This window comes from Dryobates pubescens, chromosome 9 (genome assembly GCF_014839835.1).
Source record: "Dryobates pubescens isolate bDryPub1 chromosome 9, bDryPub1.pri, whole genome shotgun sequence".
NCBI classification, from domain to species: domain Eukaryota; kingdom Metazoa; phylum Chordata; class Aves; order Piciformes; family Picidae; genus Dryobates; species Dryobates pubescens.
In genome coordinates, this window is record NC_071620.1 from 7,498,472 (window position 1) to 7,515,219 (window position 16,748).

Consider the following 16,748-nt stretch of genomic DNA (forward strand, 5'->3'; position numbering starts at 1 on the left):
CATCCAGCCTGCTCTTAAACACCTCCAGGGACAGGAGGTGTTACTCCAGTAAGAGATCTTGCCATCCCCTGAGTTTTTATTTCACCACACCAGAAAATATACTACAGATGGTTGTGGCCAGATTGCCAGCAACCCAGAGCACTCTAAGTAAGCAAGCTATCCTTTTCATTATTATCAAACCCTCATTTTTTGTATTTGCAGTCAACATCAGCCATAACACCTGCTTTTCTACGTACTTCATGTAACTCCTGAACAGTGTGGGACAAGCACTAAATCCTGTAGTACTCCTCCAAAGACACAGTGATGAATGCTAGCCAAGTTTCTTAACAAAAATGCCCTACATTACCAAGTAAGTTCAAAAACCACATCCAGGTAACACAGACTGTATAATCTTTCTGAATTAGAAGAGACATACTACCTAGATGTTATGAACAGCTCTACAACAGTAGTGTGTCCCTACAAGTAACTCACAGAGAGGAAAATTCATCAAAACCATTAACAGCAAACTGGTTCATAAGCTAAGTGTCATGTTAATGCATAAAATGTTATTGACAAACATATGCCTAGGGATGTACTGGGGGCTATGAATACCAGGGTAGGATATTAGGAAAATAACATAAGGTTAATTTTACAAATAAAGTTTTGCCCTTTTTTCCCCCCTCAATTAACTTTCTACTAATGAAATGGATCTAATTGATATTCATTGCTCTGTCGTATTTCTTTCTTTTCATAACTAATTCATCATTTGGGAATTTGCCACATTTTTATACCTGTTTTCACTTATCCTCTAAGCCACCTTATTGTTTGCCTTGAATTTTGACCAGGCTGATTTTTTGCTGGTAGCATTTTAGATATCTAGTTAAAAGCTATTAAACAGTTTGCAATCATAATTTAGACTTTTCAAATTGAGTTCTGTCTCCCAGTTGATTTGCCTCATAACTGATTTAATCTTTGTTAAACTGACACCCTTTTAAGCATGAAATGTACATCTCATTGGTATGTCTTCTGTTTGCATACAGTAGTGAAATCAAGTTGTAATCATTTGCACCTAAGAAACCACTAATTTTTAGTTCTGTGATCACATCCTCTTTATTTGTCAAGATGAAGTATAAGAGAGAATTCCTCTGAGTAGGATGAAACACTCTTTGAGTTAAGAAATTGTCATCCATAAGTTTTAGAAATCCCTAGGACATTTCAGTGTTGGCAGCCTGAGAAACCTCAGAATATGTCAAATAGACTGAACTCCTCCCCAACCCCCTTCCCTTTCTCTGATAAAACAGTTTTTCTTCCCATACATTATAGGCAGGTGCTTGAGGGCAATCCATGGCATGGAGGAGAATGAATGTAAGAGGAAAAGAAGAAAGCAGACAGGTAGATTAATTAAATACTGAACCAGAAAAGGGGATGCTAGAGATGGTGATCGGCTCTGGTCCTTTGTTTTTTCCCTTGACAATCTTCTCTCTTTGCTTCCTGCTCAACACACATGGAAATAGAACACCCCAATTTTGACAGGTATATCATGCACATTTTTTGGTGTGGGGTTGTTTTTTTTTCCCCCTCCCAATGTGGAAGGAACAAGAGACAGTGTAATAACACAGAAGTTATTCCCAATCATCAAAGCATCTGTCTCTAAAAAACACATAAATAATAAATTTGTTCGGAACGTATAGATGTGATTCTTTATTATATTGTCACATTGATTCATGATTCAAAATTATTTGCCTTAAGATGCTATCATCTAAATTGGAGCTGGATGTTTTCCCTTTCAAAAAAGTGAAATTATCAGCAATGAGGACAAAATGCAGTTGGGACGGAGACCTCATTCCAAACGTACTATTTTTGCTCACCACAAATTCAGTCTCTTTGTTGTCCATATCATTGCTTTTTCCTTTCTCTCATCTGGCACTCTGCTTTCAAAACTGAATTTCTGAGTACACTAAGAAGTAAGAATTTTGGGGTGTTTGGTGATGTGGATTTTTGTTTATTTATTTCTTTCTTTATTTTGTCTGGCTGAAGAATTATTTAAATACAATAGGAAAGAATAGCCCAAACCAAAGAGAATAAGCATATTAAATACCTTAGGGATTTAGGGTGTCTGGGCCTGATAATTGCAGAATAGGAGGGGCTGGAAAGGACCTTTAGAGATCATCTAGTCCAAACCCACTGCTAAAGCAGGTTTACCTAGATCAGGTTGCACAGTTTTTTAATATCTCCAGAGAGGGAAACAGTTTGTATGTGCCAACTGTTCCAATGTGCCATTCCCTCATAGTGAAGAAGTTCAAGTGAAAGCTCCTGCATTCTAGCTTGCACCTCTTGCCCTTGTTCTATCACTGGCTGTCACTGAAACGAGCCCAGCCCCATCCTCATGATCTCCACACTTTAGATATTTAGACACATTGGCAAAATTCCCTCTTAAGCTCTCTTTTCCGGTTAAAGGGACCCAGGTCTCTCAGCCTCCCCTCATGAGATGCTGCAGTACCCTAATCTTCTTCATGGCCCTTCGTTGGAATCTCTCCAGTAGTTCCTTGTTCCTCTTGAGCTGGGGAGCCCAGAACTGGACATATCACTCCAGGTGCAGCCTCCCCAGGGCAAAGTAGAGAGGGAGAAGAACCTCCCCCAACCTGCTGGCCACACTCTTCTTCGAGGAGCTGCTTTCCAGTAGGTCAACCTCTACTCTGTACTGGTGCAAGGAGTTATTCCTCCTCAGGTGTTCACTTCCTCTAAGTTGTGAAATGGAGGAAAAGACAACTTGGGCACCAACCAGGAATAAAATACATCTGTGGCTATTTAAAATGTTTGGGTGAAGCAGCAGTAATTGCATTAAGGAGATTGTGAAAAGTTGTGAAGTATTGAAGTGATAAAGTATTGAAAGACTGGAAAATTGAAAATAATTGACATTGAATAGGTAAATGGAAAATATTAACCATCCACAGATCTTCAAATTCTGCTATGGAATTTGTGGGATATCTGGCATCTTGAAACTACCTAGGAAAAAAATTCAGCTAACACAGAGCTTTCAGGAGAAATTCAGCCAAGATATATGAATCTCTTTCTTCAAAGGCAGAACAGACTGCTCAGCCATGTCATATTTGGGCTTCAATGAGGTTCTTACATTTTGTCTCATACTGATCCCCTAAAGAGCCTTCAAAAATGTAGCAACAGTATAGCTTTAGCCTTACTAGGTTAGGTAGGTTGTTGGCTGGAAAAGCCAGCTCTGCATTGTTATCAAGAGCTTACAATCAAAGTAAACAGTGGTAAAGTGATACAGTGAACTATCCTGTGTCTACTAACACTGAATGTTTTCTCTAGCAATGTTGACAATGGAACAGACATCATCTTCCAATAGCATAAAACTCAGAGGGACTAGGAATATGTTTGACAATCAAGTTTTTAAGTAGGTTACATTTTTATGGCTTAGTCTCATGTCACAACATTGATCACTGAGTACACAGTCTCAAGCTGTGCCAGGGGAGGTTTAAGCTGGATGTTAGGAAGAAGTTCTTCATAGAAAGAGTGATTGGCCATTGGAGTGGGCTGTCCAAGGAGGTGGTGGAGTCACCATCACTGGAGGTATTTAAGAAGAGACTTGATGGGGTGCTTGGTGCCATGGTTTAGTTGATTAGACAGTGTTGGATGATAGGTTGGACTCAATGATCTCAAAGGTCTCCTCCAACCTGCCTATTCTAGTCTAGTCTAGTCTATTCCGTTCCATTCTACAGTATACCACAAGGTAGAGAAATATGATTTCTGTTCCCTGTACAGCTTGAGAGCCATTGATTCTCTGATAAGAAGTGCTTGGCAGTGCCAAGACACAGTCCAGCAAGAGTCTTGTTGAGGAGGCTGTGAGAAAGAAGACTCAATTATCATTTTCTACTAAGCAGGGTTCCCAAATGATCTGTGTTGAGTAAGAAGGAATTAATTTCTTCACATTTCCCTCTAATTTTTTTCTACTGTTATTTGTGTCACTGGGACCCATTTTGGTATTTTCTATTTGTGTCTACAAGTGGGAGCTGTCACAATTCTGTGTCCATTTTCTGAAGACCACTAAAATAAAATAAAACATACACTCACAAACACTAAACTACATTGGTTAAGTTTGCACAAAACCCTTCCTTCCAACAGCTCATTGAGTGCTGCTGCAAGATGATGCTTATTTGGAAGCACATAATAAACATGCAAAACACATATTATGAGACTACATAGGTGTAGATGTTTTATAAAATAGAAACAATAATCAGAAATAGAAACAGAGTAATTGTGGGATAGGGTTTTTCCTAATGATGAGAACAATCATTTGGGATTTATGAATGAACTGCAAGACTACATGAAAATTATAGCCACATTTGATAAATTTAAGAGGTTTATAAAAATATCTACATAGTTTTTAAGCTATCAGGAAACCTGTGCCCTGTTGACATACTCCAAGAAAAAACAATATTAATTTCCCCTTTCTTTTTATTAAATTTCTTAGTTCTTGAACTGTGGGTATATATCGTTTTACTGTTTATCAAAGGTCATATGAAATTATGTATTAAATTAAATGCTTTGTACTGGCTTTAAATTTGCAATTAGAATGGCATGTTTAAATTGGAAAATAATATCTAAAGCATAAGATTAAATGGAGAAATGATAAACAGGTGAAAACTTGCTAAGAAAAGTATTAAATCAGTATCAAATTGTATATTCCTTGATTATTGAGTATCACTGTAAGTAACTCGTAAGGGTTCAGTATATCAATTGGGCATACAGAGAGGGAAAAAATTAAGAAATGAGAAAAATCCAAGGAAAGTAGAAACAGTAATAATTAAAAAGGCATCATAATTAAATAATTAAGAAATTAAATTAAATTAAGACATTAAATAATTAAGAAATGAGAAAAACCCAAAGAAAGTAGAAATAATAACAATTTAAAAGACAAGGTTGTACAACCATTTCTTCAAGTGGAAGTGTGAAAAGGTATTTAAACATATAAGAATAAAATGATATTTTTTCCTTACTTCTATATTACAGCTTGATCACTGTGTAGGAAAAAGCCATTAAAATACTGTGGTTCTGAAGATACCTTTTAGAATAGAGAAAATGCTCCAAGACTTCAATATCAAAGAGATAGACCAGTATCTCTGAGACTTGAGACATAACCTGCACAGGATGCTTACCATGTTATATCTGAAAGATATGTCCTGACCTCCAAGTCCTTTTTTTGAGGAACTCCATGACAATTCTGACAGCTTGAAATGTGTTCCACTCAAATGCAGGAAGTCTCACTAGGAAGGTTTGTTGGAAGCAGACTTGACTACAAATGCAACAAATAATGCTATACTGTCCAACATTTTTTATTTTAGCTGATCCAAAAGAATTGTGGCTTTTGGAGTACACACTGCAGAGGAAGGAATGGTTGTATAAGCTTATAAAGAAAACAGGTAACAGAACTTTAGGATACTATCAGTCTCCCACAGTAGCACTTCATGGCAATTTTATTCTGTACCTGCACTATTCAAACCTCTACATCATAACTGATATTAGTAGCCTTATAACTAAAATGGAAAGTAAAAAATGTAAAATGAAGGCGTGAGTTTTGTGCTATGGCTGACAACTGAAGTTATTGTGGCAAAGAAGAGCATCATGCTTATGCTACAATTCCTTCTTGCCTCAAATCACTCAGCTTCCAATGTTAACAATTCATTTCTTCTCTAATCTCTGAGAGATCAGTATAACAGCGGTGTGTATTTTCTAAAGAACTCTTTCAAGACCTTTTCAGCTTGCTCATCTCTACTCTTACACCTTTCCCTTGCATGTTCAATTTCAAATATTTTTCTTGACCTTTTGGCCTGCAGCTTCTTGCCACAAATGTTGCAGAGAAAACCTAGAGCTCTGGCTCCTGTTAACCATAGACATGATGTAATCCTGCCTACATTACTTCACTATTATTTTTTTTTCAGTATATGTATGTATATACATATTCTGCTCTAAATGGTCATCTGGGAAAAGATGTGAGATCATTTTTTAAGACTGGACTAGAATGGAATTTAAGGGTCGTTTTTATAAGTGAATGGGCAGCTGCAGTTAACTCTGTGTGAGGAACCAATCCCCAGACATTCATCTGAATTTCAAGTCCTTGGGGTACAGTTTTAAATATCTAAGTATAGGCATATTTATAATATTTAAAAGGATAAAACAACAAAATAAAATTAAAGCTAAGATAATATAGAAGTGCTCAGTGACTGCAAGCATACATCCATGAAGCCCATGGGCCCTACAAATCTGCAGAGGTCAGAATATTCGGTTGCCATTAACATAACCATTCATTCCAGAAACTAGTCTAGGCTCTTATAAAATCTAGCAGTGGGGTTAAACTTTCAGAAGTCACTTTAAATTGTGAATTTCAAAGAGAATTTCCAAGGTTTTAAGTTACATTCATTTTAATGTTCCAAACAGGTGGTAAGCCATAGCAGTAGCCCAGTTTTTATAGCTGTGGCCTTTGTCTCGCTCCTGTTACTCACACAGTCGCAGTACGTCAATGAAGCAATTGGTTTCATCTTATTTGTCAAGTGTCAGAAAGGAAGGTTGAAAAGCCATCATGCAATGCAATTAACGTGGCCCTTCTCTGCTTCGATTTCCTGCAGTGCATGTGATGAGACCATTCATTTGTATAAGCAGTTCAGGCATTTATCTAATGCCTGGACAAGTAATACTGTGAGAATCTGAGTATGGTAATTGTAATAAACCACACACATACTAATTGTTTGCCAAGACATTGACCTCATATCTCTACATTTAGCCAATAGTCACCCAATAATCACCCAGAAAACAATAATATAATTTCATTAAACACATAAACAAATGTTCTAGTTTTTGTGTATCCACTTAGTGCTAGAAATACAGTAGTTTCTTCTTTTGTTCTTCAGTATCTTGCAGCTAAACTGAGGAAGTGTGGTCTAGATAATTTGATAGTGAGGTGGATTGTGAACTGTTTGAAGGAAAGAAGTCAGAGTTGTGGTCAGTGGGACAGTCTAGTTGGAGGCCTGTATCTAGTGGAGTTCCTATGGGGTTGGTACTGGGATCAGTAGTGTTCAATATATTCATGAACGATCTGGATGAAGAAACAGAGTGCACTGTCATCAAGTTTGCTGATATCACAAAACTAGGAGGAGTGGCAGACACACCAGCGGGCTGTGATGACATTCAGTGGGACCTAGACATGCTGGAGATTTGGGCAGGGTAAAATTTAGTGAAATACAAGAAGGGTAAGTGTAGAGTCTTGCATCTGGGGAAGAACAACCTCATGTATAGGTTAGGGACTGACCTATTGCAGAACAGTGCAGAGGAGAGGGTCCTGGGGTCCTGGTGGACAAGAGGATGGCCACGAGCCAGAAATGTGTTCTTGTGGTCAAGAAAGTCAATGGTATCCTGGGGTGTATTAGAAGGGGTGTCATTACTATGTCGAGAGAGGTACTTCTCCCCCTCTACTCTGATGAGGCTGCATCTGGAAAATTGTCCAACTCTGGGACCCTCAGTCGAAGAAGTATAGGGAACTGCTTCAAAGAGTCCATCACAGAGCCACAAAAATGATTCAGGGAGAGGAACATCTTCCTCAGGAGGAAAGACTGAGGGAGTTGGGTCTCTTTAGCCTGACCTCATTAATGCTTATATGTCAGGAGGATGGAGCCAGGCTCTACTCTGTGATGTCCAATGATAGCACCAGGGACAATGAGTGCAAGCCAGAGCATAGGAGGTTTCACCTAGACATGAGGAAAAACTTTTTCACTGTGAGGATGACAAAACACTGAACAGGCTGCCCCAAAGGGTTGTGGAGTCTCCTCTAGACATATTCAAAATCCACCTGAATGTGTTCCTGTGTGGCCTAATCTAGCTCTGACGGGGGGTTGGACTAGATGGTCTTTCAAGGTGCCTTCCAATCCCAAATTTTCTGTGATCTCTTTTTTAGACCAAGGGTCAATAAGGAAGACAATGCTCTCTTCAGGGATTTTTTTTCCTATAGCAAGATTTTCTCACATTTGTATAGAATCATAGAATCATAAAAACACAGAACACTTTTGGTTGGAAGGGACCTTTAAATGTCATCTAGTTGAACCCCCTGCAATGAGTAGGGACATCTTTAACTAGATCAGGTTAATCAGAGACCTATCCAATCTGACTGTTTACAGTGATGGAGCATCTACCATCTCTATGGGCAGCATGTTCCAGTGTTTCACTTCCCTCATAGTAAACAATGTCTTCGCTTGCAGTGGAGCTATGAGGTGCTCGAATAAACTAATTACAAAGACAAACTTGACTTAAACAAAACTTACTTAAGAGGAAATAAATTCATGTATAATCCCTACACTGTAGATTGCAATTGTTGTTGAAATTTCCAGATGTTGCTATTAAAAATGTCCAGAGTTGAGTATGGAATTCCCTTTTATCCAAACCTTCACAGTAATTATAAACTCTATATAGGAAGTTCTAGGAGCCCTCAATCAATCTTATATTTAAATTTCCTCACAGACATATTTTCTTTCTGATAATTCTCAAGAATGTCTTAGTGAGGATATTACATTTTACAAAAGCTATTTTAATATGATCCTAGGAAGAAGTGATACACTTTATTAAAGCAAATTAAAAGGAGAAAGCAGAAATTTGCCAGTAGTCTTAATTTCACTGCACTTTTAAGTAGGAACCTCAGGAGTAAACAAGTTGTTTCAGAAGGGCTGGCCTAAATTGAAAAGGCTCCATAAGCTAAATTTACAGTATCACAGTATCACAGTATCACAGTAACTAAGGTTGGAAGAGACCCCAAGGATCATCAAGTCCAACCTGTTCCAACAGACCTCACAACTAGATCATAGCACCAAGCGCCACGTCCAATCTCCCCTTGAACACCTCCAGGGACGGCGACTCCACCACCTCCCTGGGCAGCCCATTCCAATGACGAATGACTCGCTCAGTGAAGAACTTTTTCCTCACCTCGAGTCTAAACCTCCCCTGACACAACTTGAGACTGTGTCCCCTTGTTCTGGTGCTGGTTGCCTGGGAGAAGAGACCAACCCCCACCTGGCTACAACCACCCTTCAGGTAGTTGTAGAGGGCAATGAGGTCGCCTCTGATCCTTCTCTTCTCCAGGCTAAACAATCCCAGCTCCCTCAGCCTCTCCTCATAGGGCTTGTGCTCAAGGCCTCTCACCAGCCTTGTTGCCCTTTAGAGGTGCTCAAAGTAACCAGATGTAATTTCAACAAGTCTATCATTAGGCCTGATTTGTTTCTCTTGGTTTCAACTGCCGCTATTAATTTCTCAGCCTGTCAGCTTTTATATAAAACAAGTTTTGTCATAAGAAAATATATTTTCACTCTCCTTTTTCTCAACATACTTGGGGCTGTGGGCTGCAAGGAGGTTTTTACCTTAAGTCTTGAGACCTTAATTCTATCCACTCAGGGAAATACCAGCTTCTTTTCTGGAAGTACATGACAGTTGCAGACTCGGTCTATTATTTTTAGTAGAAACACCTTGGTTCTGTATCTCTTAATCAACAGTGGTTTAAAAGAAAATAAACTTTTAACAGAAAAAAAAAATCTATACAGTAATTCTGTTCCTATGTGCTTACTTCTAAGAGTGAAATAAATCTTTTATACTTTTTTTCAGATCTGCTCCACTTTGTCTCATCCCCTCATTTGTAGATATTCTTCACACACCTATGGACATATATATGAATTATTAATGTGCTGTATATTTTATCTCTTGGCAAGGGTCAAGGAGCTGGAATTCTATTTTATTTTTTAGCCTACATTCCTCATTCTACATTCTCTCAGTTCTAATTGTAATTTGCCTATATATTGGATGGATAACAAACAGAATCACAGAGTCACAGAATCAACCAGGTTGGAAAAGAACTCAGAGATCATCAAGCACATCCTATTACCTAACACCTCATGACTAACTAAACCATGGCATCAAGTGCCATGTACAACATTGTTTCTGAGATTCCAGACAAGCATAAAAACCTCATGTGAAAAAAAAAAACACAAATATTAGGGAGTAATGCATCTCTGCAATCTTGCATAGAATGGGCTGTGTTTCGAGAGCACAGTTCGTACTTACTAAGCAGTTCTTTTGCTGCTGCTCTTTTGAGCTTTTAAGGTTCCTGTGTTGTTTCATGGCATTATCTGTGAAGATATTGCTGTGCTGTAGTTTATTCCCGTGTAAGCATCTGCAAACCATTGTCTCATATTTACTTTAGATTTTACAAAATTAGAATAGAATAGAATAGAATAGAATAGAATAGAATAGAATAGAATAGAATAGAATAGAATAGACCAGACCAGACCGGAAGAGACCTTCAAGATCATCATGTCCAACCTATCATCCAACACCACCTAATCAACTAAACCATAGAACCAAGCATCCTGTCAAGCCTCGCCCTGAACACCCCCAGCGACGGCGACCCCACCACCTCCTCAGGCAGCCCATTCCAATGGGCAATCACTCTCTCTGTGTAAAACTTCCTCCTAACCTCCAGCCTAAACCTCCCCTGATGCAGCCTGAGACTGTGTCCTCTTGTTCTGGTACTGGTTGCCTGGGAGAAGAGACCAACCTCTCCTTCACTACAACCCCCCTTCAGGTAGTTGTAGTGAGCAATAAGGTCACCCCTGAGTCTCCTCTTAACATATCTATAGAGGAAAAAAAAAAGAGTCATAAGGAAAGGTGAGAAATTCACAATCCACATGCCTACTAAATGAAGTACAAGAGTACAGTGTAGCATTGTTAAATGTGTTCACCTGTTGTCTGAAAAGTGTTACTCACGTGATGGAAAAAAATTACCCAAAGAAATCGGTGTTTATAACATTTAATTAATAAGCATTACACATCCACTTTATGATCTCTTCCATCTGCACCATCAATATATAATTTCAAGATTTAACTCCTTTGTAATGTGTTTGTTCACTAAAGATAAGCACTCCTTAGTAGAGAAATTAAACCCATGTATGTATTTTAATATATTTTCATGTAACACAAAAAGATTTTCAATCAGCTGCTAAGTGTCACATAAAGCTATATATGCAGCAGTTGTAAATTGTATAATATCTAACATCTGAACTCTTGAAAAAGAGAAATCTTGAAAAGCACAGCCTAGAGCTGAATTAATGAAATGAAATTATCCTGTCTTTAAAATGTGATAGTTATTCACCTCAAAGTCTGCATGGCATTTTGGTACAGTTCATTTCTATACAATAATCTATGGAAAAAAATGAATCAGATGAAGAAATTAACTTCTATATTCTTAGCCTCCATATGGAATCAATGTTTAGCTCTTATATTTCAATTTCAATTTTAATTATTTTTTAATTGAGTATTTATTTGGCTTCTAGAAAGTAAGGGATTAAAATTCAGTGGATCCCATGTGTGTAATTTGTAAGGCTTAAACCAATACATAAAACATTCAAAAAAAGTTTTGTAGATAGCTTGACCTTCACTATATTGATTTATATCATAACATTCTAAAACTTCTAAAGAATGACCTTTTCTTAGTCAAAGATAGAAATATTTTTAAACTGTCAGCATTAGACATTGCATAATAACAGACACTGCAAAATTTGCTCATCATTGCATAGAAGTGATATTGCAGAAGTGTATTAGGATAATGTTAACAACTTAATGTTGTGTGAAGTGTATGATAGGAATGTGATGTCATAGAATCAGAGTATGGCTTAGATTGCAAGGGACCTTACAGATGGCCTACTCCAACTCCCCCTGCCATGGGCAGGGACACCCCTCAACTAGACTTGATTGGCCTCATCCAAACATGCATTTCTCACTGTTAGTTCCTAAAACACAGGAAGAGTATAGCTGCTTAGAAGTAAACAGTAATTTCCTGGCTTGTGTCCAGTAGGAGGAAGCATCTTCTACAAGATTCAGGAAAGTGAATAGAGCCATTCTTGAATGTTACTTGATGATCCAAAGGGCAAACCTGTATCACAGTATCACCAAGGTTGGAAGAGACCTCAAAGATCATCAAGTCCAACCTGTCACCACAGACCTCATGACTAGACCATGGCACCAAGTGCCACATCCAATCCCCTCTGGAACACCTCCAGGGATGGTGACTCCACCACCTCCCTGGGCAGCCCATTCCAATGGCTAACAACTCTCTCTGTGAAGAACTTTCTTCTCACCTCCAGCCTAAACTTCCCCTGGTGCAGCTTGAGGCTGTCCTCTGGTTCTGGTGCTGGTTGCCTGGGAGAAGAGACCAACTCCCTCCTGGCTACAACCCCCCTTCAGGTAGTTGTAGAGAGCAATGAGGTCACCCCTGAGCCTCCTCTTCTCCAGGCTAATCAACCCCAGCTCCCTCAGCCTCTCCCCAGCCTCGTTGCCCTTCTCTGGACACGTTCAAGTGTCTCGATGTCCTTCTTAAACTGAGGGGCCCAGAACTGGACACAGTATTCAAGGTGTGGCCTAACCAGTGCTGAGTACAGGGGCACAATGCCTTCCCTGTTCCTGCTGGCTACACTATTCTTGATGCATGCTAGGATGCCATTGGCCTTCTTGGCCACCTGGGCACACTGCTGGCTCATGTTTAGGTGGCTGTCAATCAGCACCCCCCGGTCCCTTTCTGTTTGGCAGCTCTCCAGCCACTCCGACCCCAGCCTGTAGCTCTGCATGGGCTTGTTGCGGCCAAAGTGCAGCACCCAGCACTTGGATTTGTTGAATGCCATCATGTTGGACTCTGCCCATCTGTCCAGTCAGTCGAGGTCCCTCAAAGTTCTTTTTAGAATTTTCCTTGACTTTCCTGATTACCTCCCCACATGTCTCTGAGTTTACAAACAACAGAGGCATTCACAAATAAGATTTTACTTCTATGAGGATTCCAAGTGATTGAAATACTACACATGAAAATACATTTTTATAATTTAACCCTAGAGCTTCCATATATCCAAATGTCTTCTCATATAGACACTATCCTCACTTCATGATCTTCTACTACCCCTACTTCATGATCTACAGGTGCTTTTTAAAACAAATCAGAGCAATAAGAAAATATATAGAAAATATAATTCCAAGGGTATCTGTGGACTAGAACTGCAAGCTCAACCCTTAAGCTTGCTAAAGTCAACTACTTTTTTATTTTCTGAGGCTTTCCAGTGCATTATGATCTCTTCTGTTACTGCCTGCTCCTACAGTAGCACTTCTCAAAGACTACATTCAGTAATCCTCCCATAATAAGACTGAAAGAAGTTGTGAAAAATTAGAAAAAGCATCTGACAGCAGCTCATTTCTTCCATAGCAAAGGGTTTGTGACACAGCAGGGTGCAATAAAATGCTTTTCATTGTTGTAATGGCTGGCAAAAGCCATCCACAAAGAATGAATATTTACATTCATGATGAACAATTCACTTTTATTCCTTCATTACTGATTAAGAGGAACATGTACATACAGAGGATTTAAAAGTTCCTCTCAAAGAGATTGAGTACAACTGTCCTAAAAGAGCTCGAAAACCTTCCTTGGCCATTACCTGATCTTGTATATGAAATTCATTAGAGAAGAGGTGAAAGAGAAATGCATATGAAAGAGTAAGAGAGCTGAAGTTAGAATACAAAAATTAAATGGGTGCCTAACTTGAAAAACAGGCTCCTGCATGACAAATGTGTCATTAAGGGTCCTAATGACCAGAGTGCAGATTAAAGTCCATGTTGTTAACACCAAATCATACACTGCAAAAGTCAAGCTTCAAAAATCAGCAGTAAGCAAGACTAGGTATAATCAAACAGCATAAGACACCAAACTGAAATGAATCTGTAAGGAGGAGCAGGTTCCAGGATGTAAGTTTGGTCAAAGAATCAGCCCATCTCCATATGCATATCTGGAAGGCAAAAAGCAGTTGCTCTACTTCTGTAAACAATCAATTTCACAAATAGTTGGGTTAGTTTTATAAATCAGGGAATCCTCTCACCACCCATTCATTACCCTAACCAGTGTCCATTAAAAACCAGTTTCCACAAGACAGAACTGTGCCTACATTTTGAAAGTCAAACCAACATTTCATTCCTAAGATTGGAATAATTTGATTTGTAGTGACAAAGATTTTATGTCACTTTAGATTTATAAGTGAAACCAGCTGAATTAAATGAAATAAATTTGCAAGCAGAGCAACTAGAGGTAATTACTTCAGTATGGCTTGACATGGCCACAGTAGTTCCCCTGTGTGTTGAGTCTTATCAGATTCACAGGGATGGCCTCCTGTACAAAGACCTTTCAAAGTCAAAGGGGCTCTGGAGTCCACCCAAGCTGCTATCTAACCTAAAGGACAAATCTTACACATACTAAAATTGAGTGTAATGTGAGAAAAGATATCCCCATGTGTCTTAAAAGACAAAGCAGAAGATATTTACCTTAGGAAACTGGTAGCAACAAGTGATGAGCACAAATTAGAGGAGCAGATAGAAAAACAGCATTTACAAATCTCAATAAATTATGAAAGCAGCCAAAAAGTTTTTGGACAACTCAGATAAGGCATTCAAACTCTAGCTGGCTATAAATAAGAGCGAAGTACAGTAATGATCAATATGGTTTCTCTAAGAAGTTTCAAATGGCAGCTTGACAGTGTGTTTATCAAAAAAGGGATTGATTATCACTATCCCCAAAATCATTTATATTATGCTCCTTTGTCACTTTTGCAGTATTGCTTACATTTAGTAATACATTGACACCTAGATTTAGTTTAGGTATTTAAAGGGCATATCACACATTAAGGTTAAGCTGTTATCAACCATTTCATAAATTGAATCCCATATACAAAAGTCTATTTTAGTAATTTAAAGCAACTCAACCTCTCTGAGAGGTAAGCCTTGTGACTGAAAACACACCAAATTAGGAAAATCAGGTTTCTAACACATATTTAGTTACATCAGCTGGAAGCATCAAAAATAGGTTTTAAAAGACATGCTGAGAAACCACTGCTGTAGAGATCTCAGTGTGCCTAACTAGTAGGTTTAGACTCATTAAATGTCAAAATAGTGTCTTTTATTTTCAGAACACAGAAATGTATATTTTTCATGTCACAGATGCCAGAGGTGAAAAGCAATTCAATTCCAAGCTGGCATCATATTAAAAAGAACTGTTGCAGAAATTTCAGGAACAACAAACCCACTTCAGGCCTGAGGGAAAGCCTGCAGAGAAGTGTCCTTACTAAAATTTTAAAAGAGAGGCTTTGAACTACAACATGGAAACAAATATGGACATTTTCTGTGAGCTCAAAAGAAAAGGAAAAAAAAACCACCAAAACATAAAAAGAAGAAAAGAAAGAGAATGGATTATCCCAAAACAGGAATGAGGTCCTGACATCTCAGAACTAAAAAACTTACAGGACTAAATATGTTTAGTCTCTTCCTTTCATGTTTAGCTTCACTTTTGCCTAAGAAAATGTTATCCTTTCAGATCACTAAATCTTGGTAATGGCCTCTGCAGAAGTCAATTCCCATTTCATTCTATACAGTAGCATATTGTGGGGTTGGGAAGAACCACAGATTAAGTGCAGATCTTGCCTCTTGAAACTTCAAAAAACAGTGAAAGAGGAATGAAGGAGAAAGAAGGCCAAAAGGAGATGCTGATCGAAAAGAGCAATTTAGAGTCTTCTCTCTTAAACTGAAAGTCAAAAGAGCCTAAAAGTAGTGGTTCATTAGGAAAAGAGACCTGAAGTAGGTTTAAAGCTGTAATACTACTCTCTTTTTCTTTCTTTTTTTTTTTTTCTTTTTTTAATAGAAGTCTTTAAATACTGGGTAGTAGGTAACTACTATAAGGCGCTTGGTAGTTACCAATAGCTGGAAGACCAGCAACCAGCAGCGTAATCACTTGTCAACATGAAATAAGGGTTTCACAATCTGTCTTCAACTTCAATAGCACATACCTACCTCCTCTGGTTTAACCAGGAGTAACTAAGAGAATGAATATCCTTATCAACACAGAATCATAGAATAGAATCATGGAATGGTCCAGGCTGGAAGGGACCTCCAAAGGTCCACTAGTCCAACCTCCCCACAGTCAGCAGGGACATCCCCAACTAGACCAGGCTGCCCAGGGCCTTGTTAAGTCTTACCTTGAATACCTCCAGGGATGGGGCCTCAACCACCTCCCTGGGCAACTTGTTCCAGTGATCCACTACCTTCATGGTAAAGAACTTGTTCCTAACATCCAATCTAAATCTGCTCTTCTCCAGCTTAAAGCCATTTCCCCTTCTCTTGTCACTGCAAGCCTTTGAAAGCAGACTCTCCTCATCTTTCCTGTAGTCCCCTTTCAGGTACTGGAAGGCTGCTATTAGGTCTTCCCAGAGCCTTCTCTCCAGGCTGAACAACCCCAGTTCCCTCAGCCTGTCCTTGTAACAGAGGTGCTCCAACCCCTTGATCATTCTAATGGCCTTCCTCAGGTCCATGTCCTTCCTATATTGAGGGCTCCAGACACAGTACTGCAGATGAGGAATCACCAGAGCAAATTGGCAGAATCACTTCTCTGGATCTTCTGGCAATGCTGCTTTTGGTGTAGCCCAGGATGTGATTCACCTTCTGGGCTGGAAGTGCACACTGCCTACTCACAACCAGCTTCTCATCCATCAGCACCCCTAAGTCCTTTTCCTCAGGGCTGTTTTCTACCAGCTCATTCTGCAGTCTGTATTGATAGTGAAGATTTTTCTGGGGCAGGTGCAGAACCCTGTACTTGCTCTTGTTGAACTTCATGAGGTTCACCTGGGCCAAACACTCCAGCCTGT